Genomic DNA, 25,349 nt, shown 5'->3' with positions numbered 1-25,349 from the left:
GAACAAATACAAAAGAGGAATAAAATAGTCCATTTGAAGAGTCCTACTGTGAATGTGTTTATTTCTTGCTTTGCTGAGCCCAGGATATGATTTACTCACTGCCCTATTGCAAACAAAATCACGGCGCTAGCCTGGCAACGTGGAAGAGCATCTTTCCAAACCGCCAAGGAAATTACAACTGGGCACAAATTCAGGGGCCATATTATGTTGAGCCTGAAGCCCCAACTCGCACACGTGCACGTGAGGAGGCCAAGATTAAAAAAAAGAAGAAGAAGAACAAGAAGAAAGAAATCTGATTTCCCGGGAGTAATGGTAATACTAATAAATATTATTTATCCGCCGCCCACTTAATACAGGCAATTTACCTACGTTATCTCATTTAACATAGCAACGCTGCAAGGTGAATATTATAATCCCTACTTTATTAACAATGTCGAATACTTATACAGTGTTTATTATGGTATTTTACATTCATTTATTCCTCACAACACTCAACATGGGTGGGCATCTTATCATGCCCATTTTACAGATGAGAAATTGAGGCAGAAATCAAGTAATCTGCCCTGGGTCACATGCCCATAAATGGCAAGGCAGGGATTGGAACCCAGACTTTGAAATCTTGGCCCTTGACACTATGCCACCTGAAAAGGAGTCACGGGCTGGGAGAAATGGAAGCTTATCTGAGGTTCCAGCGGGTGGTAGTGAGCGGGGACTGTGGTGCATCGCCCCACCCACGGAGCCACCAGCAATGCGCGGAGGGCGGTGAATGGCACTGCGGGTGCACAGCGGAGTCGCGGCAAAGAACCTTGTGCTCAGCCTGGAGCCAGCGCCAAGGGTGGTGTGGCCCGCCAGGCATTGAGCTATTTCCTCCGCCGCCAGCTCCTCTGCGGCCTGGGCAACAGTTTGTTTTCTCAGACACTTCGTAGGAACCTCAAGGAGGGGCCGTCTGCCTGGGACCCCGGCGCGACCCTCCGGAGCACGAGACCCCTGGGGCCTCGGGGATCCGGCCTTCTAGATTGACAGAGGCGGGGAGAGGGCCCGGCCGGCGGCTGACCCGCGCGCCCTGCCGGGAACGCTGGCTTCGGGCTGCCTTAGGCGTGCGCTCCCGCGGACGCGCCGCGCGCACCCCAGGCAGGCCACGCGGGTCAGCGCCCAGGCGCAATTCTGTGCTGTACGCTTCCCCCGCGCCGCGAACTGGAACTCAAGTCAGAGTGCAGTTGAGAGGTGGACTAGGGTGGGGAAAGGTCCTAAAAATTGGCCAGGAGAGGGAGGTTTCGAGATTGTGTCTGCGACGTGCTGGTAAAACCAGCCGGGAGAGTGGCCTCCGCCTTCCCTAGCTTCCCCCTGTCTGCAAAGTGGTATCAGCAGTGACCTACAAATCTGCACCGTGGAGACAACGGTCTGAGACCACTGTTTCCGATTACTGGGGCAGCCTGCAGGCCCGGCCTGTCTCGAAGCTCTTTGCACATGGCCTCTTCCTTATTTCCTCCTCGTAGCTAATAATTTTCAAGGCAGAAGTTACCATCCCACTTGCAGAAGACACACTGTCCTAGCCACTAAAGCACAATGCCCAGCCCTTCCTTTTATACAACGAAGGCACCAAGAGGTTAAACAATCTTGCTCGACAGACACAGTCAGGAGGTACCCGGAATGGGTCTGGGGACAGACACCTGTGATCAGGAAGCCCTTTACTTCCACTGACCTCTCAGAAGTGGAAGTCAACAGTCCAGTGTTTCTGAAAACTCAGGGAGCCCTAGGCAGAACTGAGGTTGGGGAAAGGGAAGAAGACCCTCCCCAGAACATTCAAAAGGAAGAAGGTCCTTAAAGGGCCTGTGAGGTTCCAGTAGGGAAGGGAACTTTGAATCGCCAACATTATCTTACTCATATGAGAAGTGAATGAATGAATGAATGAATGAACTAGCTAATCACCTGCCCAAGTGCTATGCTGAGCTCTTTAGAGCCATGCTTTCCATCTTGGCTGCACAGTTAAAACTGCTTGAGGGAATTTAAAAATCCAGATGCCTGGAGTAACTAAATCACAATTTCTAGGGCTATTACCCAGCCATCTGTGTGTGTGTGTGTGTGTGTGTGTGTGTGTGTGTGTGTGTGTGTGTTTAAGCTCCTCAGGTAGTTCCACTGTGCAGTCATATATGAGAACCATCGCTTTAGGGAAGTTGTCTCATTTAATTCTCATAAAACCCCATCTCATTATGATGTCCATTTCATAGGTGAGAAAGCTGAAAGCTTAAAGAGGATTCGTATTTTGTCCAAGGTCAGCCCAGGGTCAAACAGCGGTTTCTCTGGTGCTAGAGAACAGGTACCCTCTCTCGCCAAGTCTCTTCTAGTTTTAACAACTCCCTCCACCCCCAAATTTTACCCCACTAGGGAGATGCCCCAAGGTGACAGCAGGCAGAGGTAGGAAGACCATGGACATTTTGAAGCTTTAGGCAGAGAACCTCAGACCACCTACATTCAGGGTCTTAAAGTAGAGAGGGAAGCAGGATGGGGAGAAGGGGACAAGAACAGCTTTGGTTCTCTTTGGAAAAGGTAGGTCACCAAATGGCCCTGGGCCCCAGATAGGGTGCTCTGTTTGGAAAGGTGATATGTGAAGGTCAGGCCCAGCCACATGGGTGTGGCATAGATCCCTAGGGAAGTCTGGAGTGAAACGCACATTGAACTAGGAAACCTGATATGCGGCTGGCAGTGTTATCTTGGGCAAGCCTCTTAACTGCTGGGCCTCAGTTTCCTGGCCTGTGAAAACGAAGCGGTTGGATGGGATTATCTCTAAAGTTGTTTCCTGAGCACACACTTGATAGTTATTTAAGGCTCTGTGTGAATAAACTCAATTCTGGATTAAATTAGAATATAAATGATAATATTTTAGCATCTTCATTTATCTCTTGCTTGCTTTTCACACGTCTCTGAAAGTAGGAATTGCCTCCATTTTGATAGTTAGAGAAATTGAATGAGGCTCAGGGTTAGTCTGACTCCTCTAGTGGCTTATAATACTGCTCCTAGAAATACATCTCCTGTCAGCTCCTCTGTTCATGTCTTGTTGGTCATTCTACAGTCAGAGAACCTCAGGGCATTGGGAGAAATGGGAAGCACTTGACTGAATGGGAAACAACTGAGCTTGAGGCCTTAAAAACACCCTAAACCAGCCCCGGAATTCAAGCAGGGTCAGAGGAGGTTTTGTGTTGGGAAAGGGGTGGAGAACTAGTCTTCTGAATCAGTCTTTTCTCTCAGCCTCAGTTTTTTCATGTCTAGCCCGAGGATCAATTTTGATTCCCAATGGGGCCATGGATTCATCAGTTAATGCCTATACAGAGGTTTGAAAAATCTAGGGCCAGAGTTGTGATTTATTTTCCTGGAGGAGGGCCTAGTGTAGGAATGCAAAGGGGTTTCTGTCCAGAGCACTCCAGTTGTCTACCTTTATGTGCCTTGTGCCTCAGAGTCCTAATTTCTGACTGCTCATTTGAATTCCCTGGGGAGATTTAAAAATAATGATGTCCAGGTCCGATTCAGATCAACTGAATCAGTAGTAGTTCAGGTGGTAAAGCTCATATTATATATATATATATATATATATATATTTGGCTGCATTGGGTCTTCGTTGCTGCGCGTGGGCTTTCTCTAGTTGCAGAGATCAAGGTCTACTCTTTGTTGCAGCGCGCAGGCTTCTCCTTTCAGTGGCTTGTCTTGTTGTGCAGCATGGGCTCTAGGCGCACGGGCTCAGTAGTTGTGGCTCGCGGGCTCCAGGGAAGTCCCTAGAGTATATTTTTTTAAAGCTGCCATGATCCTAATGTGCACCCAGAGTTGAAAGCAACTGCTGTAGATGCTTATAGAGGATCCATGAAGGGGCCAGTGGCCAGCCTAGAGCTTTAAAATATAGTAAACAAGTCTGGCTGGCAATCTAGATGTAAGGCTGAAGCCATATGTGTGCATATGATCACCTGGGAAAAGGGTGCAGAGTCAGAGAGTGGGGAATGGAACCTCAGGAAAGCACACCACCAAGAAGTGGAAGAAGAAGAGACAACGAAAGACTGAATTGGAGGAACTTGAGATGCAGGAGAAAACTCTGAAGGCATGAGCTCCGGGCAGCCGAGGGAGAAGAGAATGTCTTGGTGGACAGAGAGGTGAATGGCGTCATTGTTGCCACGGGGATGATTTAGGATTAGGACTAAAAAGCCTTCATTGGACTTGACATCTGCAGTGGCCTTAGCAAAAAGAGAAACCTGCTGTGGCCAGGGCGTGGAGAAGTTTATCAAGGCAAACCCAAAGAGGCAAGGGAACTCTTTTCCCCAAGCCAAGGATGCAGTTATGACTGGGACAGACCTTGGACAGACCTCCTCCCCTGAGAATGTAAGCATCTCTTTCCCACTCCACTGAAAGCATAAAGAGAATCTGGCTGTTAACCTTGATGCCCACATCGAAATGGATTCCTCCTCACGGGTACCAACATGTACTCCAGCACCCAGGGCACTCTACACCAGAGGGAAGCCAAACCAAAACCTCGGAGCAGAACATGAAACCTGTTTAAAACATGCTCACTTCTCCTCAGAAACAGCATCTAACTTGGGGTGAAATAGTCCACCGCAGCCAGGTGGCCAACTAAGCAATACCAGCCGTGACTCCAGGCCACAAGAATCAGAGGGGAAGCTGCCAAGCCATGGAGGCCTGACTCTGCTGCCTGACAGGAAGCTGGTGGAGCAAGACAGCCTCTACTCCTCCCTCGGAATGGTTGACCACTATAAAGCAACTCAGAGAGCCGACAAAGAGAGAAAACCCACAAAAACACCAAAAAAGAAACAGAAGAATCCCTCTGTGAACAGCCGATGCTGTCAAGTACAACCAAGAGCCTGGACTCAGTGAGGAGACTGGAACCTTACCTTCTCTGGCCTTGGGCAGGCATGGCGGCCCGCGGGCTTGTCTCTCCACCTCCGCCGCCCGCTCTTGTCTTCAGGCCTCCTCTCCTCCAGGTGCTGCCCACGCCTCCTCTCCCAGTCGGGCCCTGTCGAGGTCCACAGGCGCTGCCGGGCTAGCTAGGACCCAGCAGGCTGCCAGGCTGGGCCTGCAGCAATGGAGTTGTGGGAAGAATCTGGACAGTCTCCACCAGGCTGTCTCCTCTTCAGTTGCCACTTGGCTTCCATGGAAAAGACAGGGCCGAATCAGAATAGCAGTGCCCCGTGGAGTGGGGTAACTGGATGGGACCGGAGGGGATGTTCTCTTTCTTGCTCAGGGTGCAGGTTGCCAGTTAGGGTTATAAAAGTTCATTCGACTTTATGATTGTGTACTTTTCTGTTTATACATTGTACTTCAATAAAATGTTGTTGTTGTTGTTGCCGTTGCTGTGGTTGTGTGTGCGCATGCGCGCGCCGGTGTTTTAAGGCGATGATGAGCATGCCCAGTGGCCCAGTGGCTCCAGGCCCCAAAATACCACCCCGCTGTTTCTCTCCAGGCAACGGCCTGCAATTTTTCTCTTGCCCTGAAGCCACCGCCGTGCAATTTGCACCTCACTAATTTCCTGGCTAAGCCTTAATGCTGTCTGGTCACTGCTCCACCCTCCCTGAAAGCAGCGCTCTGATGTCGCTACTGCCCAGCAGTTTGGGGCTTAGGGGCTGCATCTGATTGGCCACCTGTGACCTGGACGATCCTATTTAGAAATGAAGCTTTAAGGAATCACACAAAGGAGTAGATGCTCTGGTAACACAAAGTAACTGTATTGCAGCTTCCTCAAAACCCGCGGTATGGAGGCAGCTGAGGTGGATTTGTAGTTGTTCTGAGCAAGCAAAATATTACATTTCGCTTAGGTTTGAGGGGGTGCCATTTGGCAGGACCGAGTGATTGACGCTCTTACTCTCCAATTTTCTGCTCGCTGAAGCATTAAAGCAGCAAGCCTGAAGTCAGGAGAAAGCCAACAGCCTGGCACAGAGCACTTAATTCCAATCTGCAAATAAAAAGCTTTTATTAGACCTTTCCTCCTCATTTTGCATCAGATCTCAAATTGTCTCTCCCAGGGGCTTGCCAAAGAGCAACTGTAGCAGATTGTGAAGTCCTTTTGCAGGTGACAGTTAAAACGGTTGGGTTCTTCTTTTCCATAATGAAGGGTTAGGAAAACTATATATAAGTGGTGAGTAAACACTTGACTCCTTATTTATGCTTCCTGATTCTTAAGGCAGGGTGGGTTAGTGGAAGAATTCACTTGGGTTAGATGGCAGAAGAGCTCAGTTCTGGTACAGATTAGGGAGGTGACCTCAGATAACTTATTTAGGCTCTTTGAGCCTCAGTTTTCTAATCTATAAAATGAGAGGGATGGACTAGATAATAGTCAATGGCCTTTTGTCATCCAATGTTCTACTAATCCATGATATATCTACAGAGCTAAATATATATTCATCCACCTTAATTAAATGTGTTACGGTTTTAAGAAAAAAAAATCCTGTCCTCTTAGAGATGAGTATTCATTCATTAAGCAAATATTAATTTACCAGATTCTCTGCTGGCACACGGTAAAGACACAAAGATGAGTACAGGTAAGTTCTTATTCTCAAGAGTCTGTGAATATCCAAACGGTGCATGTGCACATCTCCTTTGAAAGATAATAACAGTAATGAACATGTAAACTCCCTCCTGCCCAGGTGACAGTCCTGACCCAGGTTTATGCCCACATTCCTCCATCATATTCTGTTTAAAAGTCACCTCTGTAAAGTTTTCAAAGTCTAAATGTCTTACTAGAATCTTTGAATGAGTTGATTAAGAAAATTTGCTCAGTGCAAAGCACATGCACATTTGATTCACTATTGATCTTAAATTGCTCAAGGTCTCTCTAGCCACTTTAAGGTTTTTCTGTGTGTGCATTTGTGTATGTGCGTATATACATATATTTATACACACACACGTGTGTATCTACTCACATTGGGTATATGCATTTGTTTGTACTGGGTTCTCTTTGGAAAAGGTAGGTCACCCAATGGCCCTGGGCCTCCCTACCTAAGAGTTAAAACCCTCCCTATCAGGCTTCCCTGGTGGCGCAGTGGTTGAGAGTCCGCCTGCCGATGCAGGGGACACGGGTTCGTGCCCCGGTCCGGGAAGATCCCACATGCCGCGGAGCAGCTGGGCCCGTGAGCCATGGCCACTGAGCCTGCGCGTCCGGAGCCTGTGCTCCACAACGGGAGAGGCCACAACAGTTGGAGGCTCACGTACCACAAAAAATAAAAAACCCTCCCTACCTAAGAGTTACAAGTGTATTTTCACTGTTATGTGCTTGTACACCCATATATTCAGCAATGTCCACATACCCCGTGGATCTCTTGCCCCTCAGTCCATGGAGCTGACACCTATGCAAAGGGTGCCCTACCCAGATCAATCCCCACTAATTCCTGGTCCAGGAAGCTGCCCACTGGCAAGGCCCCCTGCTGGGACTACCTCCATAATTTGTGGGACCCAGGGCAAAATGTAAATGCAGGGGTCCCTTGTTAAAAAATTATTAAAAATTTCAAAATGGTGACAGCAGAGCATTAAACGAAGTGACCGGCCCTTGCAAGACTGCACATCCACGAAGCCAGCCCTGCCCTCCGCTCTGCCTGTCTGTGCTGCTGAGAAAGGGCATGCATCAGGGCAAAAGACTGCCCTAATGTGCTTCTAGACAGCTCTGCCAAGGGCACTGGCTAAATGTCACTGCCATGAGCTCACATTCCCACCCATGCTACCTCTACAGGCTGACAAGGATGGAAAAATAGGAGACGATGGCAGAGAGGGTGCACGAAAGATGGCTTTTGCTCACAGCATCAGCCAACGTCTACAAGGACTGTCAGAGATCATGTCACCCAGCCTCTCACTTTTTTGTTTTTTAATAATTAGAGGCTGCAGGGTTGGGTGGGGTGGCGGGACATGGGCAATAATATTTTGGGCATCTGCCCTTTCTCTCTGTCCTCCTGGGCCTGGATTCTTAGTTCCTCATCAGGCACTGCTTGGCTTGGACCACGTTTAGCTAGGGAGACGGAGCCACCCATGGACTGATCATTCACCTTGAATAAGTGTTTGTATTTCTTCTGGACCTCCTCAGGGCTCAACCTGGAGAGGATGACAGCCCCTTGCTTTCCAGATGAGGAAACGGAGGCCCAGAGAGGCATCCTGATTCTACCGAGTCTACTGAACTAGTTAAAGCCAAAGCTGAGGCTAAACCTCAGGCTTGAATGTGAGCCCAGGCACTTCAGAATTGCACCTCCATGAATAAGTCTTCTGGGAATGCAGCCCATTTATAATGAAGGACACATTTTCAGACTGTTCTTAAATTCTGAGACTAGCTTCCATTTTTCCTCTTCAAGTTGAAGGTAAGGAAGGAGGACCCAGGATGTGAAGCTATAGTCTTCTAAGCGTGTCTTCATCACGCCCAGACTCCTCTTTGTGGGCCCTTGTCACCATGGCAGCAGCACCTTCCCTCCCCAGCATTCAGAACCCTTAGGCCCTCCAAGCTCCCCTTCTCCACCTTCCTCCAGCTTGAGGGGTTGAGACTTCTGGTGTGAACAGGTTTCAGTCAGAGAATGGGGCGATTTCCCAGCTGGGGGAGACCCTGGAGATTCTAGAGAGCAGTCCTGAGAATGGGATGACAAGAGGAAAGTAGGCAGGTAAGGACAACCTCTTCTTTGGACCCAGGAGACATACTCTGAGGATCTCAGAACACCAGATGGAGAAGGGATGGCAGAGGTGGGGCCCAGCCACTTCACTCTGATGTCCAACCCAGAACTGGCAGGTGACTTGTTGGGGTCACAGACTAAAATCAGTGGCTCCTGACTTCCATCCCATCTCTTTCCACTTTGTTTTCTGTTGATGGTCTATCCACTCTTTTATTTTAAATGTTTTATCTTGGGGCTTTTTACCCCTGCGATGTATCTTCATTAAGCAGATGGGCCCCAGACGTCCCTGCCCCCAAGAGTGAGCTGAGCTACCAGGGCCCTGATGACCACTAAAACTTTCTAGGACCTGGACTCCTTCCTGGAGCAGGGTCCTCATCCTCTGCTCTAGCTGAGTCAGGACAGTTCCCCTTTCTCACCTCCCCTATTCTTAACCCACCCCTTGCTCTCCTCTCATGGACTCAACCCTCCCAGATTCATCATCCCTGTTTTTTTTGGCAGGCTTGAGGTTGGTTCCATCAGTGTTTAATGATTTTCCGTGTCATAACTTCCCCGTACCCAACACCCTCGTGCCTCCAGCGTGATTTCTCCTCCAGCTGCAGTTCTGTGTGAAGGCTGCCCACCTCTGGAATGCACTCTCTCGGGTACCAGAAGTGTCAGCGTGCAGAGCAAGGCAGGAGGGGTGGGAGTCTGCGCCTGGAGCTGGCCTCAGCCGGGACAATGGGACTTTTATTTCTGGCCTGGCTCGGCTGGCAGTCTCTCTCCCGCTCTCTTTCTCAGTTGGGCTTTGGTTTAAAGTTACTCTTTCAGGATTAGGTTGGTGTTTTCTTTCCCATGCCACCGGGGAAGTTTCTGTTTCCGAAGTGGACCGTACACAGACAGGTCAGTTAGTCACCGGCCTTCGCAGGGCCACAAGCATCAGTGTTCAAAGGCTTCTGTAAATCACCCTGGCAAACAGGGGCCAACCTAACTCGCTTCTTGCCATGTGGAAAGGCGCATTACACTGCAGCTAATCTTTAAATAGTTGTTTTCTATTGGGTATAGGTTATTATAACCAAACACTTCTCTCTCCACCTCCCGCCCCCAAACTTTCACAGAAAATCCTGGAAGAACTGCTGGGGGATGAGGGACATCTGTTCAAGCAGCCTTGGCTTTTACTCCTCGTTTTTATGCCTTCAGTCACCACCAAGTCTGGCCATCGAGGACACCCAGCTCTCCTTTTCTCTGAAACTCAGTGACAAAACAAATGAAACAATACAAAAGGTTTTCTTATTCCCCTTAACCCAGCTGAGATGGGCCAACTTTTTTTTTTTTTTTTTTTTTTTTAAGAAATACTAAAAACCTCAGGGGTTGGGAGGCAGGAACACAGAATCTCTGCAAAATCAGGGAAGCTCTTTCGGAAGCCCCAAGGCCCTTATCCTAAGATTTTTACACTCTTGTCCCTGTGGGGCTGGCGTCACCTGCCTCTAGCCATCCCCATGGCTATGTGTCTGGCCCCCTATTATTCTCTGCTTGGGGAAGCTGTGCCCCCATGAACACATCCCAACCCAGATTATGGGCCCTCAGCCTCCACACAGGGGATCTTACAGAGACTTGCCCCCTTGCAAGCCTGCAGCCTGTTGTTGATTTAACCACACACATAGCTACACCCATACCAGAAGGGTAAGCACCTTAGGAACAAGGGGTGGTCTCTCTCAGCATATCATTATCTTATTCGGGACTTTATCTTTTTTTCTTTCTTCTTCTTCTTAGTACAAAAGTAATACCTACTTATAAGAAAGGGCACAAAGTAAATAAAACAAAACAAAATACATCTCTCTCATCTCTCTTCCCAATTCCTACTCCCTGGGAGGAACCAATACTAACAGTTTGGGGTGCTTCCCCTCAGATCACAGACACTTCTCATGATCCAAATAAATACTCCTGGGCCAAGTTTTTGTTGTTGATGCTGTTTTCAGCTCTTGTTTTAAGACCAACTTTACTGAGATAAATTCACGTACAATAAAATGCTCCCCTTTGAAGTGTACATTTTGATGAGTTTTGATAAACGTCTACACCGTTATAACCATCACCACCGTCATGATACAGAACATTTGCATCACCCAAAAAGTTCCTTTGTGCTCCTTTGCCGGCAATTTCCCACCTCGGCCCCAGGAAACCACTGATCTGCCCTCTGTCGTTACGGATTAGTTCTGCTTTCTCTAGAATTTCGTATAAATTGAATCATGCAGCATGTACTATTTTGTATCTTTTTTTCCCCCTCAGTGTAATGTTTCTGAGATCCGTGCGTGTTGCTCTATACAGTAGCTTGTTCTTTTCTATTGCTGAGTAGGATTCCATCGTATGGATGTACCACAATTTGCTCATCCACTCACCTAGCGCTGGATATTTGAGTTGTTTCCAGTTTGGGGCTGTTATAAATAGCTCCAAAAGCTGTTATGTTATTTTGAAACATGAAGAGAGGGAGAGAGAGAGGGAGAGAGAGAGTGCAAATCCAAACGTAGTTCAGGCCTATAGATTTCAGAACTTAGCAACTGACATATTTGCAAGGCAAATACCTCTATGTGAGCAGAAAGCACAGGTAGGCCATTGACAGAAAGCACAGGTAGGCCATTTTAGTCGTGATCACAATGATGATCGTTGTTAACATGAAATGGTTACATGACACTTCACATTTGTAGACTCTGTTTTAGAAGTGCGCTCTGGCGGTGACCGGACACCGTTTGGTAATTCTATAAGTGTCAGGCTCTTGATATGTTCTTCCTCAATTTCTGAAAGATTTAGGAACATTTATACATCAAGGCTAAAGTATCACCGTTTCACAATATTTCAGTACAACCGAATCCCTTTTCTAAGAGAACTGACTTCCCCAACACTTTACGCTATGGTCTGAAGTTATACTATGGTTCCCTGCACCTTGCTTTTGTCTGTCACAGGCAGCTCAGGCTTTTCATCATTACGTTTTGTAAAGACACCTGCAAACACATCTCCTTCCTTGATTTCGTGCGTGTAACTCTTTAAGTAACTTAGAAGTAAGAGCCCTAAGGACTCCCTTATTGAGAGAAGCACTCACTTAATAGCAGCTCTCGTGGGCCCCTGCTGCATCCCTCCTGCAGCAGTGTACTGGAGAGGGCTTTCCTCCCCCCAAACCCCCATTGCTTTAAACCAAAACTAATATTTAAAAAGTCCATCAGCAAAGCCTGTTTTCTAATGGTTGCTTTAATCACAGTAAGGGAGATTTATTCCTTATTACTCTCAAAACTGGCCTTGACCGGCTAGAAATAAGAGGAACTATTAACTCCATAAGGAGAAAACATGGATGATTATAATGTATCAAACCTCTTTCTCAGGGACTTCTCTGGTGGTGCAGTGGTTAAGAATCTGCCTGCCAATGCAGGGGACACGGGTTCAAGCCCTGGTCTGGCAAGATCCCACATGCCGCGGAGCACCTAAGCCTGTGTGCCACAACTACTGAGCCTGCGCTCTAGAGCCCGCGAGCCACAACTGCTGAAGCCCGTGAGCCACAACTCCTGAAACCCGCGCGCCTAGAGCCCGTGTTCCGCAACAACAGAAGCCACTGCAACGAGAAGCCCGTGCACTGCGACGAAGAGTAGCCCCCACTCGCCGCAAGTAGAGAAAGCCAGCTCGCAGCAACAAAGACCCAATGTAGCCAAAAATAAACTAATTAATTAAAAAAAACAACAACAACTCTTTTTCTCCCCTCCCTCCTTGTTATAAGTAAAAAGAGAAAAATAAAGCAAAACGCTGTGCAAAGACCAGGACACGGCAATTCTTAAGACAGTGACAAGGGACACAGAGCCTAGGGAACTGGCTGCCTCAGTGGTTTTTCTGTGAGTTGCCTGATCAAAGCCACTTCGTTCATGGCATTTAATAGAGGTACCCAGACAACGTTCTGTTTCTACTGCAGCCAAAGAACCTCTACCCTCTGACCCTTTTCACTGTTCGTGTAGACCTGGCCTCCTTGGATGAGTCTTGAGCCACCCAGGCTGGCCCCCAGGACATGAAGGAGCTGACTGAGTGACTTCCTGAGAATGGGTCCCCAACCTCACCGCCTCCTCCACATTCTGCAAGGAGGGGCAAGGCTGGCTCAACTGGTACTTAGAAGACATGAGGGATTCTATTAAGAGTCTTGCCTGTGAAACATTGACCTGTGTGCCTGCTCACACAGATCATTTAATTCCTGTTGTGGATCAAGTTTTAGGGAGTTTAATAAGAACTATTCCCACAGACCCCCTCAAAGATAGGTCTGCTATACGTACATCCATTAATTAAAAAGAACCCATTAAAAAGAACCATGAAGAAAACAGAAAGTAGAGAGCACCAAAACGTGGTTTGACTTACTTTGCTGATTTCATGAGGTAATTTGGATGATGGAAGACATGCCACCCAAAAGGCAAAATCATCTAGTGAAGTGGTGGAATAAACCTATACATTCAAGCCATGATGTCCATACTTCTAGACAGGAATGCAATTTTCCCCTCTTTCGAATTATTCATTTCCTTTTTAATAGGTCACGTCTCATTTACCTTGATTTAGCATCAGACCAAGTACAGTTATGTATTTGGTGAGGGGGAGGGAGGAAAAAGAACAAGAGAGAACTTCCAGTGAAATATGGTGACCCTGTCCTTAAAATGCAGTCCATGTGGGTCAGAAATGGTACTACATCTTTGATTCTTTTTATATTGCGGGAAGAGTACAGGGCTTCCTTATGTTTATATACTTGAAAGAATAATGAGAAGTATGCTTGAAAATACTGTTTGATGAATAATGCTTTTGCATGTGTCACTGTGAGGAAGTATCATAGTGCACATTTCACCACAAGGCCAAAGAGAATATTTAAAAAGAAAACTCCAGTGTAACGTGAAAAATAGACGGATCCTTACATCTGTCTCCAGGACGAATAAATCACTAAACAAATATTTTAATGGCCTTAAAATACAATCAAAAAGAGCAATTCCCTAAGGTGGTTAGCTTGAGTCCTCATTAGAAGGTTTATTTTCTTTGAGTGTATAGATTGTTATATATCTAAAATTGCAATTATGATAAATTTATAGGAAAAACATCATATGACCACATCATGTTAAATGGGCTTGCTACGTGATAAGGAAGAGAAATAAAGCATTGAGATGAAGAACAGGCTAGAATAACCAATCTTGACAAAAGAAATAGCACAGTCTGAGGTTCTAATTCTGACAGAAACTTTAGGTGACTTAAAAAAATCCCCCTAGAACCCCGACTTCTTACCATGATACTACCCTTTGTGCCACAGTTCCTATTGTACTTACAAACCTATAAACTAAGAATACCATGCAATAAGTTCCTGTTGAATAAATGAATATTGAACCTAATGTAGTTCTCAGTATTCTACTAACTTTTTATAGCCTTCTTTTTTTTCTTACCACTGGCCTGGTGGTTCAAATCATTTAACGAAAAGTTAGGAAATTATCATGACCTTCAGGACTGATGAACCTTCCTAGACTTTGGTTTCTCTTTGGAGAAAAAATTAAAATTCTTTCCCACAGAATGAACATTGTAAGTGAGGTCTTTAAAGAATTCTTATTTTTTTAACCAAAAGGAAAAAAAAAAAAAGGTGATACAAACTTGCTCTACCAGGTTGGACAATGCAGAAAGGCAGAAATTACAAAAAAATGTGAGAGTCTTCTTACCTAAAGTCAGTCTCGGTCTTCAGAGGTAAACAGCATAAACAGTGCCAGGTGTAATCTTTCAGTGATTTTTCTGTAGAGAAAAATATACAGAGGTGTTTTCTTTTTAATTTTAAGCCAAAAAATGGGTATCATACTACACATACTGCTTTTCAGTTTGCTTTTTTCTTAGTGGGATTTCTTTAAGTTCATGTGATAGAACACAGTCCAGGCCAGCCTTCAAAGAAAAGGATCTCTTTCATTCATTAACCCATCCAACAAACAGTTACTGAGTCTTCACCATGCCTGGCACTGAGTTGGGTGTGGGAAATACATCAGGGAAGGGCTACTCAGCATGTCACTGTGAATGCTTGTCACTGACCTCTGGAACCTTTGGGAACACACATTTTAGTTCCTGGCTACAGCATCTGATGGCAAAACTTCCTTGGGGATACTATACACTAAATTCTAAAATTTAATTAAACCAGATATATTTGCTAATAGGGCTTTATTACATACATTTTTGTATAATTTCATGGAAAGCAAAAGATATTTTTATCTTTTGAGTTTAGACTAGAATATATTTTGTCTTTCCGTTGTTTCCTTTGAGGATCGTTGACAGGTAATACAGTGTAGCTGTGGTTCTTTAATGTCTAGCGAGGGGGTTAGGAATCCCCCTCGTACCACCAAGTTATGCCTAAGTCAGACCACCAGCCACAAGGAAAAACATTCCTCGGCAGGAAGCGAGCCTGTTCTCACACACTGCAGAGAGACTGCTGCCTGGCTTAGATGATATTCTGGAACGGGAATATTCAAGCATAACGTTTTAGAGAAAAAAGATAAATGCCTCCAGGATTTTCTTGTTTCGTGGGTTTTCATGACAAGAGGGGAAAAGCACACTTGCGCGCGTGTGTGCCCACACATGCACACGCTTAAATCCTTGATTGTGTAGAGTCTAAAACTCCCGGATCCCTGGGGTCGTCTTTAGTTAATCACTGCTGAGGCCCCAGTAGCTTCCTCTGAGGAGTAAAAGCAAACCCTGGCATAAGGAAGATATCTGGGAGGCTGTTTCTTAATGTCATCTCCCTCCTGCACACCTGACCGGTTATGAGAAGAAGCTGAGCCTCAGTCCCTCCCCGGAGGCTGCCAGCCGAGCCAACCTGTCCTCCGGGTCTCTCATGGGCACCCAGCTGCCCGGCACGGAGGACCGATCGAGGCTCGGCTCTGGCTAGCTTTCTGGCTTTGTCAGGGAGGCATTTACAGCTGCCCGCTGACCTTGCCTGGCCCACTGTAGACTGTGTGGGCATTTATGCAGTCCCAAGTGGGAACACCTCTGCCCGATTCTCAACCTTGGGCAAGAACTTTTTGAGCCCTGGCAGCTGAAATGAACTGGCAGCCTGGAGGACAAAGAGGCATTTGCTGGGGACTGAAAGTGAACCTCTCCAAGGCAGACCAAGGCCATTTCTCAGCACTGGTGGGGCTGGGCTGAGGGTGGGAGAGCAGCCTGTGGGGAGACGGAGGGGATCCGTGCTGGGAAGAGGCAGCGCAGCCTGGGCCCCGTGTCTCCCTGCTCGTCCTTGTTGAGTTTGCCAAACTGCAAGGTTGACAGTCTCTGAGCTATTTCTATAGCTCTAGCTAGTCACATGGACAATTACACATGTCAAGGTGACCATAGCGTGACTACTGTACTGTCCACTCACTCCGCAGCAGAGAGGGAGTGGCTTGTTCAGTGCTTGATGTAACAGGAGCTGAGCTCCAGGCCTTGGTTCCTTCTAACTGTAACTGTAAGCAAAGGGTCTTTTAATTACAGATGTTATGGAGACAATACAAATTGGCTGACACCAGCCTTATGATGAGAACAGAACTATATATGGTTAACTATATATTGTTAACTATGTATGATTAAGCAAATTGTGAAAATCATAGAGAAGTTTTCTACTATCTGCTACTAATTCTCTCCTCTCTTCAGAAAAGCAACTGGTGAAAACCCACAGCCAGGGTGGTAGCCAGCTTTCAAGATGGCCTCCAATAATCCTTACCTCCTGGTCTTCGCACTCTTGTATCTTTCCCTTCCACACTGTAACAGTGTGAGTCTCTATGACCAATAGAACATGGCAGAAGTAACAGTATATCACTTTCACAATTAGGTTATAATAGGGACAGTGGCTTCCATTTTAATCTCTCTCTCTGATCATTTGTTCTGGGGAAGGCTGTCCTCATGTTGTGAGGACACTCTGTGGAGACGCCCACATGTGAGGAGCAGAGGCCCCCAGCCAGCAACCATGTGAATGAGCCACCTTGGGAGCAGCTCCTCCAGCCCCAGTCAGTGACTTGACTGCAACTACAGGAGAAACCCCAAAGCACCAGCTAAACTGCCCTCGAGTTTCTGACCCACAGAAACTGAGATAATAACCATTTGTTGTTTTAAGCCATGAAGTTTTTGTTTTGTTTTTGTTTTTGTTTTTTTGTTTTTGTGGTACGTGGGCCTCTCACCGCTGTGGCCTCTCCCATTGCGGAGCACAGGCTCTGGACGCGCAGGCCCAGCAGCCATGGCTCACAGGCCCAGCCGCTCCACGGCATGTGGGATCCTCCCGGACCGGGGCACGAACCCGTGCCCCCTGCATCGGCAGGTGGACTCTCAACCACTGCGCCACCAGGGAAGCCCCTAGCCATGAAGTTTTGAGGGCAATTTGTCACACAGAAATAGATAACCAGTATAACCAGGAATGGAAACCACCCCTGACTTATTCCTCCTCTGGATATCCTGGCTCAATTAACCTTCTTCTCAGACCTCGCTGCTCTTGCCTTAAGATGGTCTGCATTGAGGTGGGAGCACCTCTGCACCAGGAATCTCACAACCATACCTAGCTTCAGTCCATGGACTTGTACAATGTCTACTCTAAGAAGGGATAAAATGAAAATTATTAAGAAAGATTTGAGGGCTTCCCTGGTGGCGCAGTGGTTGAGAGTCCGCCTGCCGATGCAGGGGACATGGGTTCGTGCCCCGGTCCGGGAAGATCCCACATGCCGCGGAGCAGCTGGGCTCGTGAGCCGTGGCCGCTGCGCCTGCGCGTCCGGAGCCTGTGCTCCGCGGCGGGAGAGGCTGCGGCAGTGAGAAGCCCGCATACCGCAAAAAAAAAAAAAAAAGAAAGATTTGAAAAAAATAACTATTTTAACAGGTAACCAAAGAAGGCTAAACTAATGCAAATATGAGACTACATTTTTTACTTACCAAAATAGTAAGGTTTTAAAAAAATACTCATACTTAATGGTGAAAAGGTGGTTCAATCTTTGTGAAATGTATTAAGAATATTCAAAATTTTACATACACTTTAATGCAGAGTTGATTACACTTCTAGGAATAGATGCTATGAAAGCAAATAGAAACGCAGATAGAAATTACTAGCTAAAGATGTTCACTGCAGTATTTACAGTAGTAAATCACTGGACACAACCTTTGTCCTATAATAGAGGATTTTTTTTGTTATTTTAAATTATGGTACATCCATTTCATCGGAAGTAGTGTTGCTATTTATAGATTATGAAGGTTTTTTTTATTATGTGGGCACATATTTAAGTAGAAGTTCAGGATGCAAGATTATAAATGTAATATAGTTTCAACTCTAGAAATATAAACATAGATGAAACAAAGACTGGAGGGAAATGTGCTGAAATATTAGTATCACTTATCGTTTGAATAATTCTCCCAGGCAAGGACATGGGATAAATATTTTTTCTTTATACTTTTTAGAATTTTTACATTAATAGGTATATTTTAATACGTCTATTTTTTTATTGAAGTGTAGCTGATTTACAATGTTATACTAGTTTCAGGTATACAACATAGTCATTCAATATTTTTATAGATTATACCCCATTTAAAGTTATTACAAAATATTGGATGTATTCCCTGTGCTGTATATTACATCCTTATGTCTTATTTATTTTATATCTAGTAGTTTGTACCTTTTAATCCTCTTCCCCCATCTCACTCCTCCCTCCACCCTTCTCCTCACTGGTAACTGCTAGTTTGTTCTCTATATCTGTGAGTCTGTTTCTGTTTCATTGGTTTGTTTTATTGACAGATATTAGTTTAATAATCAGAAAAAAAGTGTTAAAATTGCAAAGGTATGGAAGATACAGTTTCTTAAAGTCTCTAGTATTTGCCATTATCCATAAACCTTTATCCATAAACCACAATATACATTTGGGGTGATTTGTAAATGATTCACATCAAAAGCCTAAGCCACCTTAAGCTTCACCCTTCTTTTCAGGTAGGGGACTAACAGGTATTCTCTAATAAGACAGCAGCAAGTGTGTGATGAGCCCAGAAGGATGCCTGGAGGGAGATGTATCCATTGCAGCATCCTGACAACAAAGTGCCCAGGGGGAGGGGCTCTGCAGGAAACCCTGTGAACCCAGGATTCTCTTTTTTCTCTACCTAGGGATGGAAGTGGGAAGACAGAATGCAATTACAAAAAGTTGGTCACTGACTCTGAGACTCAAATTACTGACAGCTTAAAGTAATCAACACTATGAAAGCCATAATTATCCCAATACTGTAAAGTTTGGGGTTTTTTAAAAAAAAAAGTTCTTCCAAGCTGTGTCTTTCTGTCTGGATCTCTCTGGTTACATAACTAGAAAAGGGCCCGCTCAGGAATGAATCACAGATGGCTCTGCTCAGTGTTTGCTTTGAAGTCAGTTCAACTTGATTTATCTGGTCCGTGGTTTGAGGCTGGGATGCAAGGATCCAACGACACACCAGTGTCCAGGCCCCAAATTAGGGACAGAGTAACTGTTTCCTGGGCACAGTGCATGAGGAAAGGATTTGCCCTTCTGGGGTGTTGATTCTGATCCTGGCTACTTGATGGGGAGGGGTGGAGCCTGGGGGCTGGCTGAGGCCTCTTCTTGTCCTGCTCTGTGAGAGCTGTGGCTCTAAGCATGAACTGGGCTTAGCCTGGCTGATCTCTTCCAACCAGGGAAGCATCAGACCACTGTTAGCTGGGTGAGGTCAAATGAGGCCCCGGGCTTCAGCCTCCACTGTGAGTCTTGGTAGTTATAGCTTGTTGCTCTGTTCACTTTCTCTCAGTAGTTAATCATATCATTTCTCCCTCCAGTTTTCTGAAAGGGATAATTGACTCAGGAAGCAGGAGTGTCAAATACTTGTGGAGGGCGGTGCCCTTGAGAGTCGTAGAACCTGAGACAGCCAGCACCAGGAAGACACTAGAAGTCATCTAGGTCAGGGGCACAGGCCCGATGCCTACAGGGACAGAGGTTACCTGCAGGCGGGCGCTCCGGAGGTATAGCACAGCAGAGGGGCTGTGGACTGGAGAAGGCACACCCTTCCTAACGGCATGCAAAGTAAAAACCTTAATAATCATTTGTAGGCCAAAGAAAACACAATCGCAGGTTGGATTTGGCCCAAAGGTCAGCCGTTTGACGTTCTTGGGTGGTCGCACCCTTCAGTGTACGCATAGCAAACAGGTCCAGGGAAATGACCCATTCAGGGACCAGCTGGGCCTAGAACCCAGCCAGGGGCCTTCTGGTCCTCTGAGAAACTACCTTGATGGCAGCCCCCCTACTCCCCCATAGGGGCCATGATGACAGTTTGACAGCAAAATCCACCCCATCAACCACACACCATGTCCTTGTTCCAGGAAATGACCAGCCTCAAAATATCTTCCACCCCAAACAATAGACAATCTTCTTTTGAACTGTCCCCAAAACTGCCCCCTTGCCACTTGGCAGTCAATGAAGGACTTCCACACATACCCAGAGATCAATTAGAAAGTCTCCAGCTCCCAGACTCCTACCTCGACAGAACATTTACCAGAGACTCTAAATATTTCCTCATTTTACTCTATGAAGCTCCTTTCGACCTTCCTAACACCTTTCAACCCCTGCTGAAACTAAAGTGACCAGTAGAAAGGTTCCCTGGCTGCAAGTTTGTGAATTCACAGCCTGTGTCCTTTTTGTCCTGGACTAGTTTTGCGTGGGACACTACCCTATGTGAGAGGACTGAGGCTCTCGGGGATTTTGTCTTGTGTCTGTCTGCTCCTGGCAGAGTAGATATCATCAGTCCCCCATCGCCAGCAAACTTTAACATCTTTGCAAAGCAGTTCACATTCCTAGGATGCCAGCTAGCAATTTCTGCTCCCTCTGCCGTGGAGCTGCAGAAGAGGCACCTGGGCCCGCAGGATACTGGGAACTGGCCCATCGGTCCCCTGGGGCCTTGCGCAGCGGCTCCTGTGTGGAGGGCTGTCCTGGAGCCCCGCCTGCCCACTCTACCTAGGCTCCCCGCCCCAGGCAGGGCCCTACCTGCTCCCAGAGTCCTCGACAGGGACCTGTGCTCCGTCGAGCCACATAACGTCTCTGCACTGCTGTTTCTTCTCAACTGTGGGAACAATGTCCAGTCAAAAGCCACTTACTATTTCCTCTGCGGCTGGAGCTGAGCAAAAGCCTTAGTGATCAAGACTCCTCCCTCCTTCCTTTGTGAGACTCTGAGGAAGGCAATTACAGTTACAACAGCTACAATAGCATTCATCAAGCACTTCCTATTCCCCAGGTGCAGAGCTAAGCACCTTATATACTTCCTCTCACTTAATTCTCATGAAAATTTGCTGAGGTAAGCATTGTTACCCCCTTCGTGCAGGTGATAACACTGATGATGTTCAGAGAGGTTTAATAAGTTGCCCAGGGTCACACAGGGGCAGAATTCAGGTTTGAACCCAGGTTTAAGCTGGACTCCTGACCACCTTCTTATATGGCATGTCTTTCTATCACCGGAAGCCTCAGCCTCTCCCCTGCTCCCATCCCACATGACAGACCCAGTTCCCCTGTTACTGTCATCTCCTAAACCCACACCGGCCTGGTATATGAGTTTGAGGGTGAGGGTGGAGAGAAAGCAGAACCAATTTAAGTCCTTCACAGGTCCAAAGGCATACTAACTTTTACTGGTACCACTCCCATGATATCAACTATATCAAAATACTTCAGCAGCCTATTTTAAATATAAATGCAATTGAAAACCTTTTGAAAGGCATTTTATAAGTGGGGTGTAATTTCATTTTTTATTTTCACCTGGCCATTTTATGAGAAATTATCTTGAAATCAATTTAATTTTTCATTCTGAAACATTTTGTAGACCCTTGAAAAGCCATAGGCACAGGGCTTATGTAGTGCTTAGATGCCTTTTTTAAATCATGGGGTGAGGAAGAGAGCCTCTCCATATAGTTCCATATCCTCACCAATGAGTAAAACCTTTGATTCAATTTCCAGAAGCATTATTTTGCCTCCTGAGGTGGGTAGCACTAAATCCTTTCTGTTAGTGCCTTCTGGGAATTTCTGACCCCAAGTCTGCTGTTTTGGTGTCCTTTTAACATGTCCAACTTGTGGGCGCCATGGGCGGTGAACGTATGGAAACAGAAGAATGGTTTATGCTGTGCATCACAAATTCTCAGTTCCTGGAGCCAACGGGTGCCCTTCTCCCTGAGTGAGGTTCAAGGACTGGCAATGATGCACTTTAGAGACATTGGCACTAGTTTATCTCAGAGATGGTATATTAGTCAGCTAGGGCTGCCATAGCAAAATACCACAGACTGGGTAGCTTAAACAACAGAACTGTATTTTCTCCCAGTTCTGGAGGCTAGAAGTCCAAGATCAAGGTGCCGGCAGGGCTGATTTCCTCTGAGGGCCATGAGGGAATGATCTGTTCCAGGTCTCTCTCCTTGGCTTACAAATGGCCGCCCTCTTGCTGCCTCTTCATAAGGTTGTCCCTCTGTTCCTGCATGTCCCTGGTGTCTCCCTGTTTGTCTTAATCTCCTCTTCTTATAAGGGTATCATATGGGATGAGGGCTCACCCTCATGGCTTCATTTTAACTTAATCACTTTCTTAAAGGCCCTCTTACCAAATACAGTCACATTCTGAAATACTGGAAGTTAGGACCTCAACATGTGAATTCGGAGGTGAGGCACAATTCAGCCCATTATAGATGGGTTTTCTTTTAAAACACCCTGATGCGCTCCCTCCATCTTTGCCTAGAGCTCAGGAGAGGGCTCTGCGACGCTTGGAAGAGCTGGAACAAGGTGAGGCACTTCTGCTCTAAGCGTGCTTGTTAAGCACTGTGCTAAATAAATGCTTTATTAGTAGTAACTCAACATCCTGTGATGTAATTATTACCCCCAGTCTGCACATCAGAAAACAAAGAGGTTATGCCATTTGCTCAAGGTTAGTCAGCTAATAAGTGACACAGCTGAGAAATAAATTGAAACAGTTATGCTCTTAGCCACTATAATATGCTGGTGTGTAGAATCCCTTTATACATGGGGAGAGGGGAATAGCTTTTCATTTCCAAAAGACTTGGTTTGTTTACTCATTGTGTGTGTGTCTGTGTCTGTGTGTCTGTGTCTGTGCGTATATGTGTGTATGTAATGGAGGGAGGTGATAAACAACTTCTTTGAGTTTTGTTTTGTTTTGTGTAGGGTGGTTCAAAGAATTTGCCTGGAAGATCACCCATAGTTAGGCCTTAGAGTTCAAAGATGAAGGCCCAGGGAGGGAATTTGGCTGGTGGCCTAATAGTAGGGAGGGAACAGGGGCTGTGAGCTTGAGGTTAAGAGAAGAGTCCCCCACCCCAATCCCAGGATAGTCTCCCAAGATTTGGAAGGGGTCTGTATAAATAGCATTCCAGGAGGGACAGAGGCCTGAGCCCCACACACACAGGAACACCGAGGTGGCGGAATCAGGAGGCCCAGTGCCTGAGGAGGTGGACACTGACCTCTGTGACCCAGGACTCTCCATGAGGGCCCCTGAGGCCACGTCTGGCATGGAGGGAAGAAGATGCTAGGGGAGCCAGCATCCTTCAAGCAGAACAGTGGTGACAGATGAGGACAGACCCTGCTGCCCCACAGGCCCAAGGGTTCTTACGTAGGGAAGATACAGAACCCCAACATCTGGCCCCAGGATTCTCAACATCTGGAAAAGTGGTTATGTGTACCCGATTTATTTTGCTTTAGAAAAATAAATTTCTCATAATCTGTGTCATGGAGCAATTCATATTGTACATTTATTCTGCTTCCTTTCCAATTTTTCCTGTCTTGTTCAAGAGATGGGATCCCAAACTGGGTATGAGTATACAGAAAGGGGCTTCAAATTCACACCAACCAACCCAACTGTTTCCCAGTCCCCTCACGAGAAGTAGTTTATATACAAGTGTCACGTGTGTGTTTAGCTGCCTCATCTGCATGTGGTCCATTTTTCCAAACCAGGCATTAGGGTCCTCCCAAGTAGGAATCAGATCTTTCCTTGTTCTCTCAGCCCCATCTTGTAATGGTCAGCACAGAGCCCAACATTTGGAGAATGCTCATAGATGGGAAGGGAATGTGCTTAAGATTTGAATGACAGATCTGCCCCTACAATGAGCGTTAATACCAGCCAAGTGGGATTTAAGCAGGCATCTTATGCTAGAACCATCATAATCAAAAACATTCTGGCACCTCTCGGCAGATGCTGGACGGGCGTGCCCTGGAAGGTGCTGGCAGCTTCCTACCTATCCTTGACTTGCCAGCCCCTCACCTGGCTCAGTGAAGAAAGAACTGCTTTAGAGTCCAAGAGACTTGGGTTTTGAATTATTTAACCTTGGCTGAATTCCTTGGGCAAGTTACTTAGCCTCTCTTAACCTTGTTTCCTGGTTTTTAAAATGGGAAAAGGAGCAATTACATTAAGGAATTTCTAAGAGGATTAAATGATATAACTTATGCAAAGCTCCTAGGACAGAGAAAAGGCTCAGTCATCACGGACAGCCTTACCTTACCCACCCCTGGCCTCTCTCCATCATTCCTCAGGGGTAAGACCAGCACCCGGAACCGTTCCTGAGCAGAGGCAAGTAAGTACTAGAAGGTATTACTTGAGGAAAGAAAACAGCCTGGAGACTCTGATCCGGGCTGACAGGCAGACTCATGAAACTCACACCAAAAAAAAAAAAAAAAAAAAACCCAGCACAAAGACTTAGGACAAGGGGTGCAGCCCATTTGAGGACTATAATTCATGTCCCATTGGACATGCTAGTGAGAGCCCTGGACCCTGCTTTACCTCCACCTGAGAGCCGTCTAGTTGAAAAAGCAGATAAACATTGCAGGCTGCCAAGGGGGCAGCGTGGCAGGATGGTTAAGAGCACTGACCTGAGCTTAAATCCTCACTCTGACACTTACTACTTGTGACCTTGGATTTGTTACATAACCTATCTGAGCTTATTTTATCACCTGTACAAGAGGCTGGATGAAGCACTTATCAAGGTGCCTAGCGCCCCCATCAGCTCTCAGAGGCATTAGGCCATGATAAGGTGGTGGTTAAAACTTGGACTTGGGAGCCCGACTCTGCCACTTATTAACTTTCTATCCACGTTCAAGTAACCAGCCTCTCAATGCCTCCGTTTCTTCATTTGCAAAATGGGGACAGTAATTTTACCCAGTATCCTTAGTTTGGGTGCTTCCAGAAGCTCTGAGACAGGGATTTGAGAGTAAGGAGTTTATTTGGAAGGTGCTCCTGGGACACCCTGGTGTGGGTAGAGAAGTGAAACAGGGAAGGGGAGGCAGCTGATAAGGGGTTACCTGTGAGCAACTGGGACTCCTTTGCATGAGGGACTCCAGGGGAGTGTGCACAATGTACCCCAGATACTCCCAGCTGAGGGTTAAGGAAGCTGGGGTATTATCACCAAGTCCCCCCTCTGTCATTCTGAGGGCTGTTTCTGAGGGTCTTAACTCTCAGCACCCCAGTGTCCTGCACGTGGGGTGAGTGTGCTCCGGCAGCCAGGAAAAAATAAAAGGTTATTTCGGCAGAGAATTTCAGGTGCTTGCAGTAACAGTCTGTGGCATAGAGGAGAGTGAGAGTGGACGTGGACAGACAGCCAACAGCAACTGCTACACTGCCTTGCAGGCTGTGATCATAACTGAATAACATAAGTACGTAAAATTCTTAGAACAGCGCCTGGCGTGGGGCAGTCGCCCTCCCAGGTGACGCGCACACTAAACAGGTCCAAATAATCTTTCACTTAAAAAC

Source organism: Phocoena sinus, chromosome 3 (assembly GCF_008692025.1).
Source record: "Phocoena sinus isolate mPhoSin1 chromosome 3, mPhoSin1.pri, whole genome shotgun sequence".
Classification (NCBI taxonomy): Eukaryota; Metazoa; Chordata; class Mammalia; order Artiodactyla; family Phocoenidae; genus Phocoena; species Phocoena sinus.
The sequence above is the reverse complement of the archived record's forward strand: the minus strand, read 5'-3'. Positions refer to the sequence as shown.